Source organism: Phocoena phocoena, chromosome 13 (genome assembly GCF_963924675.1).
Source record: "Phocoena phocoena chromosome 13, mPhoPho1.1, whole genome shotgun sequence".
Classification (NCBI taxonomy): Eukaryota; Metazoa; Chordata; class Mammalia; order Artiodactyla; family Phocoenidae; genus Phocoena; species Phocoena phocoena.
Genome location: NC_089231.1, coordinates 62,027,676 through 62,044,990, shown reverse-complemented (window position 1 = coordinate 62,044,990; position 17,315 = coordinate 62,027,676). Strand labels below are relative to the sequence as shown.

Here is a 17,315-nt window from a genome sequence, read left to right as displayed (position 1 = left end):
TAAAGACATGGTGCCCATGAGAAGCTAATCTTATTTAATGGGGGGCACAGAATGGCATACAGTTTCCATACAGTTCTGCCAATATTCCCTAGTATCAATCTACACCTTCTTTGCTAATCAACACCAGCTTATTCCAAAAGAGCTCATGGTAACGAAAAATGCCAAACTCCCTTGACCTTAAAAGAAAATTAAGCCCAGGGTCCATCCCCCCGTTCCCCTTCTGGGGTATAAGGTTAGTGTAAACCCACAGTGTAACAGTGTATTGCTTTATGGAGGGGGTGTGGTTGGGAGGGAGATACCATGGTGAGGAATGAATCAATTAAAGTCACACAAGTATAGGAAGCAGTGAGATAGTAATACACAAAATGGATAACTGCAGTCATTTTCGTAGAGGACTCGTGAAAGAAGAACTTTGGTGCTGCAAAAACACCTGTATGAAGTAGAAACTGATTTCAATAACATTAGTAGAGAATATGTTCTAGAAAGTGGAGGTAACTGGATGCAAAATCCTGGTAGCAATTTAATAGAACAGTCCCAGATGGCTAGGCTGAGGCCAACACCTAATGAGGATGAAAGCCTTGTCTGTGGGGAACTTTGGATGATACCTGGAGAAACACTACACTGTGCATAAACCAAACTGAGTTGTTTTCACAAGTGTTGTAAAGTTTCATATAGTAAAAGGTTTTTTCTACATGCACTTCAATTTCACAGCAAGAGTGGCATAGGATACCTAACCACAGAAGAGAGCATGCATGCAAGATATCTAACTCCTTGATATAATAATGCATACAATTCAAAATGATTACACTATCATTACATCTAGGGCTTTCTGCAACTACAAGGTGGTGGTTATGGAAAGCATGGCCCTTGGTATCAATATCTAAAAAGCAGCCACCACCTTCTTCTATGTGTGTTCTGTTTTGGCGAAAGCAGCCACCACCTTCTTCTATGTGTGTTCTCTTTGTGCATTTTTTCTTCATTTTTCTTAATCAACTCTGCTGTTGTTGCTGCTTCTCAGCAAAACTGGTAAAAACAAAATTGTAATCACTGAACATAGCGCTCTGGCAATCAAGACGTTTAAAACCTTCAATACTCTGGGGCGGAGAAAGCACTGTGAGACATTTAGAACTCTGATTTACAAACAGGGTAGTCACAAATTTTCCTGGCTTGAAGACTTCCACAACTTTCCTGATCAGGTCATCATAGCAGGTCTGACTTAAGTTTGTTTCAAAGCTAACATAAGAAAATTCTGGTTCTGAGTGATGTGAATAGTCCAATAAGTTCCATCCAGTTTCATTCCATTCATTGAATACCCACAAGGACTGAACAGTGTGGCATCAATGACAGAACCTGGTATCAGGTCACGAATTCCACTCTCACAAGTGACATCCTTTGCAGTAACACCATATTTCATGTAGAACTGGTCCATAACTGCTGGGTCAAGCTCACTCAACAGAAATTCCAGGGTTTGATCCGGCTGATTGATTACCCGACTCTCTGGGAAATCCAAAGTACAAAAGTACCAACAATCAGAATTCATGTGTCCCATAAAATGTGCTGCTCCATTTGGGAAAACTGCATTAAGAAACTCTATTTCTTCCTGGAAATTCCGGTGTGGGTACCCTTGGTGAGAAGGCTTCATAAAATTCTTACGAGAATAAAAGAAGCTTTGAATTGAGTCAAACCCACTGTAATCCCTAGCAAGTTTCAACAGGGGAACCAGTGCTTTCAGCAAGAGGGTGGTACCACATGTCTTCAAAATGAAACGTCTCTTGGAGACAAACATGCTACTCTCACTGAGTACATAAGCTTCCTGCTTGTCAGTTTTTGTTACACTTATGATTGAACATAGCACATCCTTCAAAAGTATGTCCCACTCGGATCTTGGGATGGTGCAAAGATCCCCAGATCCTTGGTTTGCGTCGGGTTGCTGCCTGGAGAACTAAACCTCCAGCAGCTTCTCAGTCCCTTCGAAAAAATGTGCAGCTTCCATCACCGTGAGACTAGCAAACAACCAACAACCACAGAAAATCAACTAAATTAAACCTCTTCTCCTGCCGCTGCCGCCGCCACTGAGGATTATTCCAGCTGTGTTACTAAAGTTCAGGTTCCTTTTTTGCTATAATTTTATATTAACTTTTTTTAAAAAAGGGTTAATAAAATTTTCCCGGCTTTTTTTTTTTGTGTGTGTGTGTGTGAGCGAAAGTTGAAACAGAGGCAGATACAGAGGAAACAGAGGCAGATACAGCTCAGTCTCTTGTAGTCCGCTGTTTCCCCGTTAGAGAGAGTAGAGCAAGCACTAGCTAATGTCGCCGGCCATACTGTGGGAGCGATCATGTGATTTTTAAAAATTCATTCTATTAACGTGATGTATTACATTGATTTTATTATGTTGAACCAACCTGACATTCTGAGGTAAATCCCACTTGGCCATGGTGTATAATCCTTCAAATATGACGTTGGCTTTGGTTTGCTAGTATTTTGTTGAGGATTTTTGCATGTATATTCATAAGGGATACTGCATTATCTCCAAATACAGTCACATTGGAAGTTGGGGTTTCAAATATGAATGTTGGGGGCAATCTACAGATTTAATGTGATCCCTATCAAATCACCCATGACGTTTTTCACAGAACTAGAACAAATAATCCTAAAATTTATATGGAACCATAAAAGACCCAGAATTGCTAAAGCAATCCTGAAGAAAAAGAACAAAGCGGGAGGCATAACCCTCCCAGACTTCAGAAAATACTACAAAGCTACAGTAATCAAAACAGAGTGGTACTGGCACAAAAACAGATACATGGATCAATGGAACAGAATAGAGAGCCCAGAAATAAACCCACACACCTACAATCAATTAATATTCAAAAAAGGAGGAAAGAATATAAAAAGGGGAAAAAGACAGTCTCTTCAGCAAGTGGTGCTGGGAAAGTTGGACAGCTGCATATAAATCAATGAAGTTCGAACACACCCTCACACCATGCACAAAAATAAACTCAAAATGGCTTAAAGACTTAAACATAAGATATAACACCATGAAACTCCTAGAAAAGATCATAGGCAAAACATTCTCTGACATAAATTGTACCAATATTTTCTTAGGTAAGTCTCCCAAGACAATAGAAATAAAAACAAAAATAAACAAATGGGACCTAATCAACCTTTCAAGCTTCTGCACAGCAAAGGAAAACATAAACAAAATGAAAAAACAACCTAGAAATTGGGAGAAAATATTTGCAAACGATGCAACCGACAAGGGATTGATTTCCAAAACATACGAACAGCTCATACAATTCAACAACAATAAAAAACAAACAACTCAATCGATAAAAGGGCAGAAGACCTAAATAGACATTTCTGCAAAGAAGACATACAGGTGGCCAATAGGCACATGAAAGGATGCTCAACATCACTAATCATTAGAGAAATGCAAATCAAAACCATAATGAGGTACCACCTCACACCAGTCAGAATGGCCATCATTAAAAAGTCTACAAACAGGGTGGCTCAGTGGTTAAGAATCTGCCTGCCAGTGCAGGGGACACAGGTTCGAGCCCTGGTCTTGGAAGATCCCACATGCCACAGAGCAACTAAGCCCGTGAACCACAACTACTGAGCCTGCACTCTAGAGCCCGCGAGCCACAACTACTGAAGCCCGCGTGCCTAGAGCCCGTGCTCCGCAACAAGAGAAGCCACCACAATGAGAAGCCCGCACACCGCAACAAAGAGTAGCCCCTGCTCGCCACAACTAGAGAAAGCCTGCACGCAGCAACAAAGACACAGCCAAAAAATAAAAATAAATTTATTTAAAAAAAGAAAAAAGGTCTACAAACAATAAATGCTGGAGAGGGTGGGGAGAAAAGGGGACTCTCTTACACTGCTGGTGGTAATGTAAATTGGTGCAGCCACTATGGAAAACAGTAGGGAGGTTCCTCAGAAAAACTAAAAATAGAGTTGCCATATGAGCCAGCAATCCCACGCCTGGGCATATACTCATTCAAAACTATAATTCTAAAAGATACATGCAGGGACTTCTCTGGTGGTCCAGTGGTTAAGAATCAGCACTTCCGTTGCAGGGGCACAGGTTCAATCCCTGGTTGGGGAACTAAGATCCTGCATGCCACATGGCACAGCCAAAAAAAAAATTAAATTAAAATTAAAGATACATGCATCCCTATGTTCATAGCAGCGCTATTTACAATAGTCAAGACATGGAAACAGAGAGAAATACAAATCAAAACCACAATGAGGTATTACCTCACATCGGTCAGAATGGCCATCATCAAAAAATATACAAACAATAAATGCTGGAGAGGGTGTGGAGAAAAGGGAACCCTCCTGCACTGCTGGTGGGAATGTAAACTGATACAGTCACTATGGAGAACAGTATGGAGGTTCCTTAAAAAACTAAAAATAGAACTACCATATGACCCAGCAATCCCACTACTGGGCATATACCCTGAAAAAACCATAATTCAAAAAGATACATGTACTGCAATGTACATTGCAGCACTATATACAATAGCCAGGCCATGGAACCAACCTAAATGTCCATCAACAGATGAATGGATAAAGAAGATGTGGCACATATATACAATGGAATATTACTCAGCCATAAAAAGGAATGAAATTGAGTTATTTGTAATGAGGTGGATGGACCTAGAGTCTGTCATACAGAATGAAGTAAGTCAGAAAGAGAAAAATACCGCATGCTAACACACATATATGGAATCTGAAAAAACGGTAATGATGAACCTAGTGGCAGGGCAGGAATAAAAATGCAGATGTAGAGAACAGACTTGAGGTCACAGGGCGGGAAGTGGAAGGTGGGACGAAGTGAGAGAGTAGCACTGACACATGTACACTACCAAATGTAAAATGGATGGCTAGTGGGAAGCTGCTGCATAGCACAGGGAGATCAGCTCGGTGCTTTGTCACCACTTAGAGGGGTGGGATAGGGAGGGTGGGAGGGAGGCTCAAGAGGGAGGGGACATGGGGATATATGTATACATATAGCTGAATCACTTTGTTGTACAACAGCAACTAACACAACATTGTAAAGCAGTTATACTCCAATAAAGATATTTTTTTAATTAAATACTTTTAAAATTTTATTTTAAAAATAAAATAAATAAAAATAAAAACATAGTATCATATCACACACACACACAAACCTAAATGTCCATTGACAGATGAATGGATAAAGAAGATGGGATATACACACACACACACACACACACATATATATAAATAATATGATATCACTTATATGTAGAATCTAACATATGATACAGGGACTTCCCTGGTGGTGCAGTGGTCAAGAATCTGGCTGCAAGGTACACGGGTTCGAGCCCTGGTCCCGGAAGATCCCACATGCCGCAGAGCAACTAAGCCCGTGCACCACAACTACTGAGCCTGCGCTCTTTTCTTTGTCCAGTCTTAACCAGTGCTGCACCTGCTTACAAACCCATTCTTGGAGGACCCTAGCTGATTCACTGAAGAACTCCAGGGACTAAATTTCTCCTTCGACCTCACTTAGAAGGACCTGAATGTTGCCATTTCCCACTGTTGCACCCCTGAGGAAAAGACCTACATTTGGGCAGAGGCTCAAGCATATGCTGATGGATTACACACTGCCCCACCCAATCATTATCCTGTGGGCATGATGGCAGTACCACTGATTGATCCCAATTGGGAGTATCAGCCAGGCTAAACTGGTATCCCTAAAAGAGACCACATGATCCTTTGCCTCACTGAAGAGATGAAACTATACATAATTAAACCTGTCATTTATGGTAAGGTTAAAGAGATCACTCAAGGTCAGGACAAAAATCCAGCCCTATTTCAGGCCAGGCTGGTAGATGCCCTCTAAAAGTATATGACTGTTGATCCAAACACTTTTTGAGGGACACATTGTACTTGCAATCCATTTCATTAGCTTGTCAGCCCCCAACATTTGTCAAAAGCTTGCCATGGGGCCCCCAAACCCCTTGCAACCTTACTGATATGGCCTTCAGTGTCTTTAACAGCAGAGACCAGGCTGAGGAGGAAAGGAAGGAACAGCATGACTTAAGGGACCATTAGCAAGCCAAGCTTCTGGCAGCCATCATGGCAGGACCTAACTTATCTCCTGGTTACCCCAAAGGCACTCCCAGAAGTCCCCCGCCAGGTAAAGGAGCCTGTTTTAACTGTGGGAGCCCCAAACACTGGAGCAAGGAATGCCCAGAAAACAGGTTCCAGCCTCCACCCAAGACACCATGCCCACTCTGTAAGAAGATGGGCCACTGGAGAAGGGAATGCCCTCAGCTCCAAAGGGAGTGGGGAAATTGCCCCTTGCCAGTCATGGCAGTGGTTGATTGATGGGACCTGGGACCTCCCAAGAAGAAAGTCATTATCACATGGGAGGAACCACAGGTGACCACTGACATGGCAGGTTGTCCAGTTTCTACTAGACATAGGAGCCACTTACTCTGTCCTGACTTCTCACGCTAGGCTCCTTGCCCCCAAAACCTGCTCTATTGTTGGGGGAGAAGGAAGGCCAAAATGAAAACATTTCACCAGCCCTCTAATTTGCAGCTGGGGAAAGACTCTTATAACTCACAAGTTTCTGGTCATGCCTGAATGCCCCAGCCCATTATTAGGAAGAGATTTCATTCTTCTAAATCTTTCTCTCCCTGAGCAAGTGACTCTTACTGTCCCTGAAAACCAAAACCAAGACCTATTTTTGGCTAGACTATGCATTATACAAGACATGGACAGTCCAGCTCAAAATATTTCCCCAATAATTAAAGAACTCATACAGCCACAGGTCTGGGACCAGGAAATCTAATGACAGGCAAAGATTGCCACTCCTGTGAAAATCACCTTAAAGGAGGCTAATAACTTCCTTTCCAAGCATCAATATCCCACAAAACCAGAGGCTTGATGAGGCCTCCAATCCCTGATCTCAAAATTCATCAAATATGGGCTTTTGTTGCCATGCCAATCTCCTTATAATATTCCAATCCTACAGGTTCTCAAACCAAATGGGGAATATACAATGATCCAAGATCTTCGAATCATAAAAGAAGCTGTCATGAGCCACAACTACTGAGCCCGCGAGCCACAACAAAGAGAAGCCACCACAATGAGAAGCCCGCTCACCACAATGAAGAGAAGTCCCCGCTCGCCGCAACTTGAGAAAGCCCGCATGCAGCAATGAAGACCCAATGCAGCCAAAAACAAAATAAATAAAAATTTTAAAATAATACATTTTAGGGCTTCCCTGGTGGCACAGTGGTTGAGAGTCCGCCTGCCGATGCAGGGGACACAGGTTCGTGCCCCGGTCTGGGAGGATCCCACATGCCACGGAGCGGCTGGGCCCGTGAGCCATGGCCGCTGAGCCTGCGCGTCCAAAGCCTGTGCTCTGCAACAGGAGAGGCCACAACGGTGAGAGGCCCGCATATTGAAAAAAATAATAATAATAATACATTTTTTAAATAAATAAAAAATAAAAATTCCCTATGAACAAAAGTCGAGGACCAGATGGTTTCACAGGTGAATTCTACCAAACATACAAAGAACAACTTATACAGATCCTTCTCAAACTCTTCCAAAAACTGAACAGAAAGGAACACTCCCAAAGACATTCTATGAAGTCACCATCACCCTGATACCAAAACCACACAAAAGATACTAAAAGATACCACCAAAAAGGAAAATCACAGGTCAATATCTTTGATGAATACAGATGCAAAAATTCTCAAAAAAAAAATATTAGCAAACTGAGTCCAACAACACATAAAGATCATACACCATGACCAAGCTGGTCACAAGGATGGCTCAACACATGCAAATCAATCAATGTGATACACCACATCAACAAAAGAAAAGACGAAAACAACAATCATCTCAATAGATGCAGGAAAAGCATTCAATAAAATTCCACATCGATTCATAATAAAAACCCTTTTGAAAGTAGGTATAGAGAGAACATATCTCAACATAATAAAAGCTGTTTATGACGAACCAATGGCCAATATAATACTCAACAGTGAAAAGCTGAAAGCCTTCCTGCTAAAATCTGGAACAAGACAAGGATGCCCACTCTTACCTCTTCTATTCAACACAGTACTGAAAGTTTTAGCCACAGCAATCAGAAAAGAAAAAGAAATAAAAGGTATTCAAATGGTAGGGAAGAGGTAAAATTGTCATTATATGCAGATGACATGATAATATACAGAGAAAACCCTAAAGAGTCCACACAAAAACTACTAGAACTGATAAACGAATAGAACAAGGTAGCAGGATACAAGATTAACATACAGAAACTGATTGCATTTCTTTACACCAACAATGAAATATCAGAAAGGGAATATAATAAAATGGTACCTCTTAAAATCACACCCCCAAAAATAAAATATTTAGGAATAAACCTGACCAAGGAGTTGAAAGACATATGCTGAGAATTAAAAAACATTAATAAAGGAAATTGAAGATGATTCAAAGAAATGGAAAGAATCCCATGCTCTTGGATTGGAAGAATTAATATTGTAAAAATGGCCATACTACCCAAAGCAATCTACAGATTTAATGTGATCCCTATCAAATAGCCCCTGACATTTTTCACAGAATTAGAACAAATAATCCTAAAATTTATATGGAATCATAAAAGACCCAAACTTCCAAAGCAATCCTGAGGAAAAAGAACAAAGCAGGAGGCATAACCCTCCCAAACTTCAGACAATACTACAAGGCTAAAGTAATCAAAACAGAGTGGTAATGGCACAAAAACAGACATATGGATCAATGGAACAGAATAGACAGCCCAGAAATAAACCCACACACCTATGGTCAATTAATCTTTGACAAAGGAGGCAAGAATATCCAATGGGAAAAAGGCAGTCTCTTCAGCAAGTGGTAATGGGAAAGTCATACAGCTGCATGTAAATCAATGAAGTTAGAATGCACCCTTTCCCCATAAACAGAAATAAACTCAAAATGGCCAAAATTTAAATGTTTTTATGTGACACCATAAAACTCCTAGAAGAGAATATAGGCAAAACATTCTCTGACATAAATCATACCAATGTTTTCTTAGGTCAGTCTCCCAAGACAATAGAAATAAAAACAAATAGGACCTAATTAACCTTACAAGCTTTTGCACATCAAAGGAAACCATAAACAAAATGAAAAGACAGCCTACAGAATGGGAGAAAATATTTGTAAATGATAAAACTGACAAGGGATGAATTTCCAAAATACACAAACAGCTCATACAACTCAGCAACAAAAAAACAAACAACCCTATCCAAAAATGGGCAGAAGATCTAAATAGGCATTTCTCCAAAGAAGAAATACAGATGGCCAATAGGCACATGAAAAGATGCTCAACATCACTAATTGTTAGAGAACTGTAAATCAAAACTATAATGAGGTACAACCCCACACCAGTCAGAATGGCCATCATTAAAAAGTCTACTGGGCTTCCCTGGCGGCGCAGTGGTTGAGAGTCCTCCTGCCGATGCAGGGGACATGGGTTTGTGCCCCGGTCCAGGAAGATCCCACATGCCACAGAGCAGTTGGGCCCGTGAGCCATGGCCACTGAGCCTGCATGCCCGGAGCCTGTGCTCCGCAACGGGAGAGGCCACAACAGTGAGAGGCCCGCGTACCGCACACACACACACAAAAAAGTCTACAAATAACAAATGTTGGGGACTTCCCCAGTGGTCCAGTGTGTAGGGCTCCATGCTCCCAATAAGGGGGGCCCGGGTTTGATCCCTGGCTGGGGAACTAGATCCCACACGTATGCCGCAACTAAGCGTTTGCATGCCGCAACCAAGCATGCCACAATTAAGGAACCCGCGTGCCGTGGCGAAGATTCCACATGATTCAGGTGAGACCCGGCACAGCCAAAGTAAATAAATAAATAAATAAATAATATATATATATATATATATATATATATATATTTTTTTAAATGCTGGAGAGGGTGTGGAGAAAAGGGAACCCTCCTACACTGTTAGTTGGAATGTAAGTTGGTGCAGCCACTGTGGAAAATAGTATGGAGGTTCCTCAGAAAACTAAAAATAGAATTACCACATGATCCAGGAATTCCACTCCTGGGCATACATTCAGACAAAACTATAATTCAAAAAGATATATGCGGGACTTCCCTGATGGCGCAGTGGTTAAGAATCCTCCTGCTAATGCAGGGGACATGGGTTTGAGCCCTGGTCCGGGAATATTCCACATGCTGCGGAGCAACTAAGCCCATGTGTCAAAACTACTGAGCCTGTGTCTAGCGCCCAAGAGCCACAGCTACTGAAGCCCACGTGCCTAGAGCCTGTGCTCCGCAACAAAAGAAGCCACTGCAATGAGAAGCCTGCGCACTGCAATGAAGAGTGGCCTTCACTTGCCGCAACTAGAGAAAGCCCACGCATAGCAATGAAGACCTTATGCAGCCAAAAATAAATTTATTCAAAAAAAAGATACGTGCACCCCTATGTTTATAGCAGCACTCACTATTCATGATAGCCAAGACATGGAAACAACCTAAATGTCCATTGACAGATGAATGGATAAAGATGTGGCACTTATATACAATGGAATAGTACTCAGCCATAAAAATGAACGAAATAATGCCATTTGCAGCAATATAGATGCAACTAGAGATTATCATACTAAGTGAAGTAAGTCAGAAAGAGAAATACAAATACCATATGATATCACTTATATGTGGAATCTAAAATATGACACAAACCTTTCTATGAAACAGAAACAGAATCACGGACATAGAGAACAGACTGGTGGTTGCCAAGGGGGATGGGGTTGGGGGAGAGAAGGAGTGGGAGGTTGGGGTTAGCAGATGTAAGCTTTTATATATAGAATGGATAAACAACAAGGTCCTACTGAATAGCACAGAGAACTATACTCAATATCTATGATAAACCATAATGGAAAAGAATATAAAATGGAAGAATGTATATGTATGTGTGTGTGTGTATACATATATATATATATATATATATGTATATACACTGAGAATCACTTTGCTGTACAGCAATTAAGACACTGTAAATCAACTACAATAAAAAAAAATTCTACCAAAAAAAAATTGGTACTGGAAACTGAAAATGATTCAAAGAAATGGAAAGACAACCCATGTTCTTAGAAGAATTGATATTGTAAAAATGGCCATACTACCCAAAGCAATCTACAGATTTAATGTGATCCCTATCAAATAACCCCTGACATTTTTCACAGAACTAGAACAAATAATCCTAAAATTTATACGGAACCATAGAAGACCCAGAATTGCTAAAGCAATTCTGAGAAAAAAGAACAAAGCAGGCGGCATAACCCTCCCAGACTTCAGACAATACTACAAAGCTACAGTAATCAAAACAGAGTGGTACTGGCACAAAAACAAACGTATGGATCAATGGAACAGAATAGAGAGCCCAGAAATAAACCCACACACCTATGGTCAATTAATCTTCAACAAAGGAGGCAAGAATATCCAATGGGAAAGAGAGAGTCTCTTCAGCAAGTGGTGTTGGGAAAGTTGGACAGTCACATGCAAATCAATGAAGTTAGAATACACCAGGCTCAAAAATAAACTCAAAATGGATTAAAGACTTAAACATAAGACATGACAACATAAAACTCCTAGAAGAGAACATAGGCAAAACATCCTGACATAAATCATACAGATGTTTTCTTAGGTCTCCCAAAGCAATAGAAATAAAAGCAAAAATAAACAAATGGGACCGAATCAAACTTAAAAGCTTTTGCGCAGCAAAGGAAAACATAAACAAAATGAAAAGATAACCTACAGACTGGCAGAAAATGTTTGCAAATGATGTGATTAACCAGGGCTTAATTTCCAAAATATACAAACAGCTCATACAATTCAATAACACAGAAACAAACAACCCAAACAAAAAATGGGCAGAAGACCTAAATAGACATTTCTCCAAAGAAGACATACAGAAGGCCAATAGGCACATGAAAAGATGCTCATCATTACTAATTATTAGAGAAATGCAAATCAAAACTACAATGAGGCACCACCTCACACCAGTCAGAATGGCCATCATCAAAAAGTGTACAAATAATAAAATGCTGGAGAGGGTGTGGGGAAAAGGGAACCCTCTTACACTGTTGGTGGGAATGTAAATTGGTGCAGTCACTATGGAAAACAGTAGGGAGGTTCCTCAGAAAACTAAAAATAGAGTAGCCATATGATCCAGCAATCCCACTCCTGGGCATATATCTGGACTAAACTATAATTCAAAAAGATACATGCACCCCTATGTTTATAGCAGCACTATTCACAACAGCCAAGACACGGGAACAACCTAAATGTCCATCAACAGATGAACGGATAATAAAGTCGATGTGATACACACACACACACGTATAAACAGACACAACGCAATACTACTCAGCCATAAAAAAAGAATGAAATAATACCATTTGCAGCAACATGGATGGACCTAGATATTATTCTACTAAGCGAAGTAAGTCAGAAAGAAAAAGACAAATACCGTATGATATCACTTATATGTGGAATCTCAAATATGACAAGAATTAACATATCTATGAAACAGAAACATACACACAGATATAGAGAAGAGACCTGTGGCTGCCAAGGGGGAGGGTAGTGCGGGAGGGAAGGGTTGGGAGTCTGGGATTAGCAGACGCAAACTATTATATATACAATGGATAAACAACAAGGTCCTACTGTATAGCACAGGAAACTATATTCAATATCCTTTGATAAACCATAATGGAAAAGAATATGAAAAAGAATGTATATATGTGTATAACTGAGTCACTTTGCTGTACAGCAGAAATACAACATTGTAAATCAACTATACTTCAATAAAATTCAAAAAGCAAAAACCAAAAAACACCTTCAGCTCAGGCCACCTTACTCCCTCATAATCAACCCCCAGCCCACTTTATTGTCACCCCTGTACACAATCAAGGAAATAGAGTGGGTCTGAACTAGGGGATACTAAGAGGGTCCCAATGGCTGTGGATTAAGGAACAAACAATAATGCTGTCCAGAGCATTACAATGGAATATTTAAAAATCATTCTATGACTTCTCTCATCTGGGGTGGGATGCTTTGACTAGCCTGGTGGAAAAAGTCTTCTCTGGCATGGGCCTTTCTCAGACTAGCCTAGAGGTCACAGAGGTCTGTAATATATGTTACCATAATAACCCAGGGGGAAAACTAAGGCCTCCACCTCTCCTCCAGCCCATCCAAAGAAGAGGAGAACTGGCAAATAGACTTTACCCAGATGCCATCCTCCCAGGGATATAAATACCTTCTGGTCTTTATTGACACTTTTACCAGATGGGTGGAAGCCTTCAACTAAGACCAAGAGAGCTCAGGAGGTAATAAAGGCATTACTAAAGGAAATAATTCCTCTGTTTGGACTTCCACGGTCTTTACAAAGTGATAACGGTCCCTCTTTTGTGGCTAGGGTTACCCAACAAATCTCTACTGTCCTAGGCATTTGCTACCACCTCCATGCTGCCTGGAGGCCTCAACCATCAGGGAAGGTGGAAAGGGCAAATCAAACTTTAAAAAGAATCCTGGCTAAACTTTGTCAAGAGATATTAAAACCTTGGACAAAGTTTTTACCTATAGCCCTCTTGAGAATCAGGGGGGCACCTAAAACAGGGCTAGAGATCAGCCCATCTGAAATGACTTATGGTAGGCCCTTTTTATCCTCTGACATTTTGGTGGATACTGAAACCAGTGAGCTTATTAAGTACCTAATTAATCTGGGACTGGTCCAAAAGGCGATTTCAGAATATGGAAATCAGTCCCCCAACCAGGAAACTGACCCCATTCATGTTCAACTGGGAGATTTTGTCCTCCTAAAAACATGGAGAGAAGGGTCCCCCTCTGATCAATTACTGCCCAAGTGGAGGGGCCCTTACTAGGTCCTTCTCAGTACCCCTATTGCAGTTAAATTACAAGGGATCAACAGTTGGGTTCACCTGTCCCAAATCAAGCCAGTTCCTCTTAAGTCCAAACAGGACCCTGGCTATGAACAGGAAGACACCTCCAACTGGACCTGTGAGCCCACCAAAGGCCTTAGGCTCCTACTTAAAAACCAAGAAGTTGAATATATACTCAAAGGACAGACATCGTTGGCAGATAAGTAAAATGATTTGGTGGATTGGACTCGTACTCACCATTTTTGCTATTATTCTCTTACTTACATTTTACCAGTTCACTTAGCCACCCCTGCCAGGGAAGAACTCCTCTGTCCATGCTGGGTTTAAAGAAGACTGTTCACTTTTAGCTCACCACCACCACCATAAAGCCATTATTAACCCTAAAATTTCTCTCCCTCCTGTGGATATCTGCACAAGGGGGATGGAGCGGCAACTCCATAGTACAAATTTCCTCCACCATAGGAAAAAATGAAAATCTTACTAACTGCTGGGTCTGCCACGCCAACCCCCATGAGGTCCCGGGGTGGCCCATCTTCTACCCAGCCTCGGTCAACACCTCCCTCTATACTCCTAACCAGTCCAATTGGTCTTGGGACCCACCCACAGAAGAGCTTCTCTCCACGGTCAATTGGACATGCTTTAACCGGTCCTCAGTCATTTGCATTAACTTGACTGAAAGAGCTCAGCCTTTTCCTAAAACCCGCAGGGATCATATCTTCAAACTTTCAAGACTGCATGATCTGAAAGCCATCTTTAGGTGTAGGACACAACCCATATGTTGAAGGTCTATTCAAAGATACAAATGCGAAAGGGGGACACCTCAAGTGACCTCAACAGAGCTAGATGAGACACAGAATTCCACCCATTGGATATGTCTGGCATCTCTGAGATCCCAGGAGTCCACGACGTACCCCCGTTTTGGAAACTGGAAAGGGGGCACTCTACCTCCTCCGTTCACAAAATATAACATGACTGCCTCACATGAAGAGGAACCTCTTCCCCCATATAAGACCCACTTGCCTGAGGTGGGGATCCGAGGAGGGCCACTTAGCCCCAGCTGCACCTGTTCAACGAATCCCAACCTCACCTGGCAGAGCCAGCTTCTTCAGGAAAACAGATCCCAGACATGGCTATGTGCTCCAAGGGGACACCTCATAATTTGTGGCCACCCAAAAGGAAGGCTGCAGGGTCCTATCTATGTGAGTCCCCTCTGAGCCATGGGCTACCAATACATACATAAAAAATTAACCATGGGATCCTACACACTCGCCTTTTTAGCCCCTGGGGTAATATTCATATATAATATCTCCATTCCCCGTCCCTGGCTCCAGCGTGCGACTGGCCTCCTCCTGGCAGGAACTGGAGCTGCTATTGGCTTGGTGGTCCCACAGGGAGGCTTTGCATACCACAAGGCAACGCTTCACTTTATAACCTGTCAGTTACTCTACCTACTCTGGCCAGGAGCACGGGGAATGCACTCTCCAGACTCTCAACCTCCCTTAACTCTCTAGCAAATGTGGTGATGGTAAAAGACTGGCCTTGGGTTATCTCCTAACTTAGAAGGGAGGGGTATGCACAATAATCAATAAAACGTGTTGCACCTACATCGACGCCACTGGCCAGATGGAAGAAGATATCCAAAAGGTATATAAACAGGCTCAATGGCTAGACATTTTTGGAAAGGGTAACCCCAGCGCCAAATCCACTGGGACTGTAGTCAGAGGGGTATTACATACCCCTGGTTCCTACACCTACTTGGACCTCTGATCGCAATAGTATTTTTACTGATTTTTGGACCCTGCCTTTTTAACCTGCGTGTTAAGTTTGTTTCCTCCAGATTACAACAGTTTCACCTGCAGATGATGGTACACCAGGGATTTCAACCCAGCCCACATGAAGATGGGGACTATAAACATCACCTGGAAAGGGTTGCAGCCTCCCACTCCCCACTCTCCAACCCTGCTTCTGCCAATGACCCCGATACCCCTATCTCTGACAGATGGCAAGGTGGTCTGTACCCCACAGGTAGGGACAATGCCCCTGCTCGGCTTGAAGCAGCTTCAGAAGACGAACCATCGACCCTTTGACCCTTAAAAGATTTTAAGGGTCCAAACTCCTTGAGCTGGCCAGTGTTAGAGCAGGCAGTTGGCCAGATAAGAGCAGAGAAGGGGGGCATGGGAGTCTGACAGGAAACCATACATCTTGTGACCACAGGGGTCCTAGAGGCAAACAAGAAAGGCAGGAACCTCCAGCGTAGTCGGAAAGTAACCTTCTGCTCACTATTCCCTCATTACAACATAATTAACACTGTGACACGGGGAGTACCCATCCTGCACCTGAGGCCACGACAGACCTGAAAAGACCAAAGAGGACCAAAACTCCCCCGTCCTTGGGGAGGCGGAGAAGGGAAATAAGATCGAGAGAAGTCTCCCCTGAGTCTCGCCCTGTAATGAATATTCTTCCCAGCTGTTTCCGCGCCCCATATAACCAACTCGCGGTAGGAAACTCAGGGTAGCTGCTCACTCGAGCAGCCCGCTCTCCCTCCCGACAGCGTGCAATCACTCAGTAAACCCTCGCTTCGCCTCCGTGGCCTCCGTGTGGGGCTCTGAATTCTGTGAGGAAACAAGAACCTACCCTCCGGTGACACGGCCAGGCGGGCAGAAGTTGACCCGTGAACTCAGTTCCCCCTTCTCCGTTCTTTGGCCACTGAATAAAGCCTGTGCTGTGTGGATCTCAGCTACTGTCACGTTCGCCTACTCAAACCCGAACCGGAAAAGAACCCTCCCTCCTCCCCCCAGGCAGAGCCCACACGACTTAACCGGCCACAGTATCTCACACATTTTCCCTCGTTTCCCGCTACTCCACCTCGTCTGGGAGCACAAGTCCCTCTTACTGCTGAGAGACTGATGGCCGCGCATTTTCACCTGCTGTGGGTCCGGTTCCTGACGGCCGCCCCGGCTCCTCCAGGGCCTAGGACGGTGCCTGCCACGGACAAGGCCCCACTGAATAGGCTCTCAAGCAAGTATGCGACAAGGGACCTACCGAGACAGGTGTCCGAAGGGTCGAAGAAGGCCTCCGCCCTGAGGGAGAGGGCCACCCGGCGGAACCCCAGCGTCCTCAGCGGGTCCGACGCGCGCTCTAGCCCGTGCTGCACCAAGACTAGCGCCGCGGCCCAAGCCCCGCCCTCCTCCCTCTGAGCTCTTCCCCTCAAGCCCCGCCCCACCCTCTGAGCTCCTCCCTCAGGCCCCGCCTCGCCATCTGAGCTCCTCCCCTCAGGCCCCACCTCCGCCCTGACCCTGAACGCTACGGAGGCTGGGCCGCGGCCCTGCCCGAGGGCACGCCGCCGTGCG

The 17,315-nt window shown here is 43.2% G+C and overlaps 1 pseudogene; it reads right to left on the bottom strand.

The window, feature by feature from the left end:
* Window positions 1-989: 989 nt before the first annotated feature.
* On the bottom strand, window positions 990-1,993 carry LOC136132991 (S-adenosylmethionine decarboxylase proenzyme-like; annotated as a pseudogene).
* Between the last annotated feature and the right edge of the window lie 15,322 nt (window positions 1,994-17,315).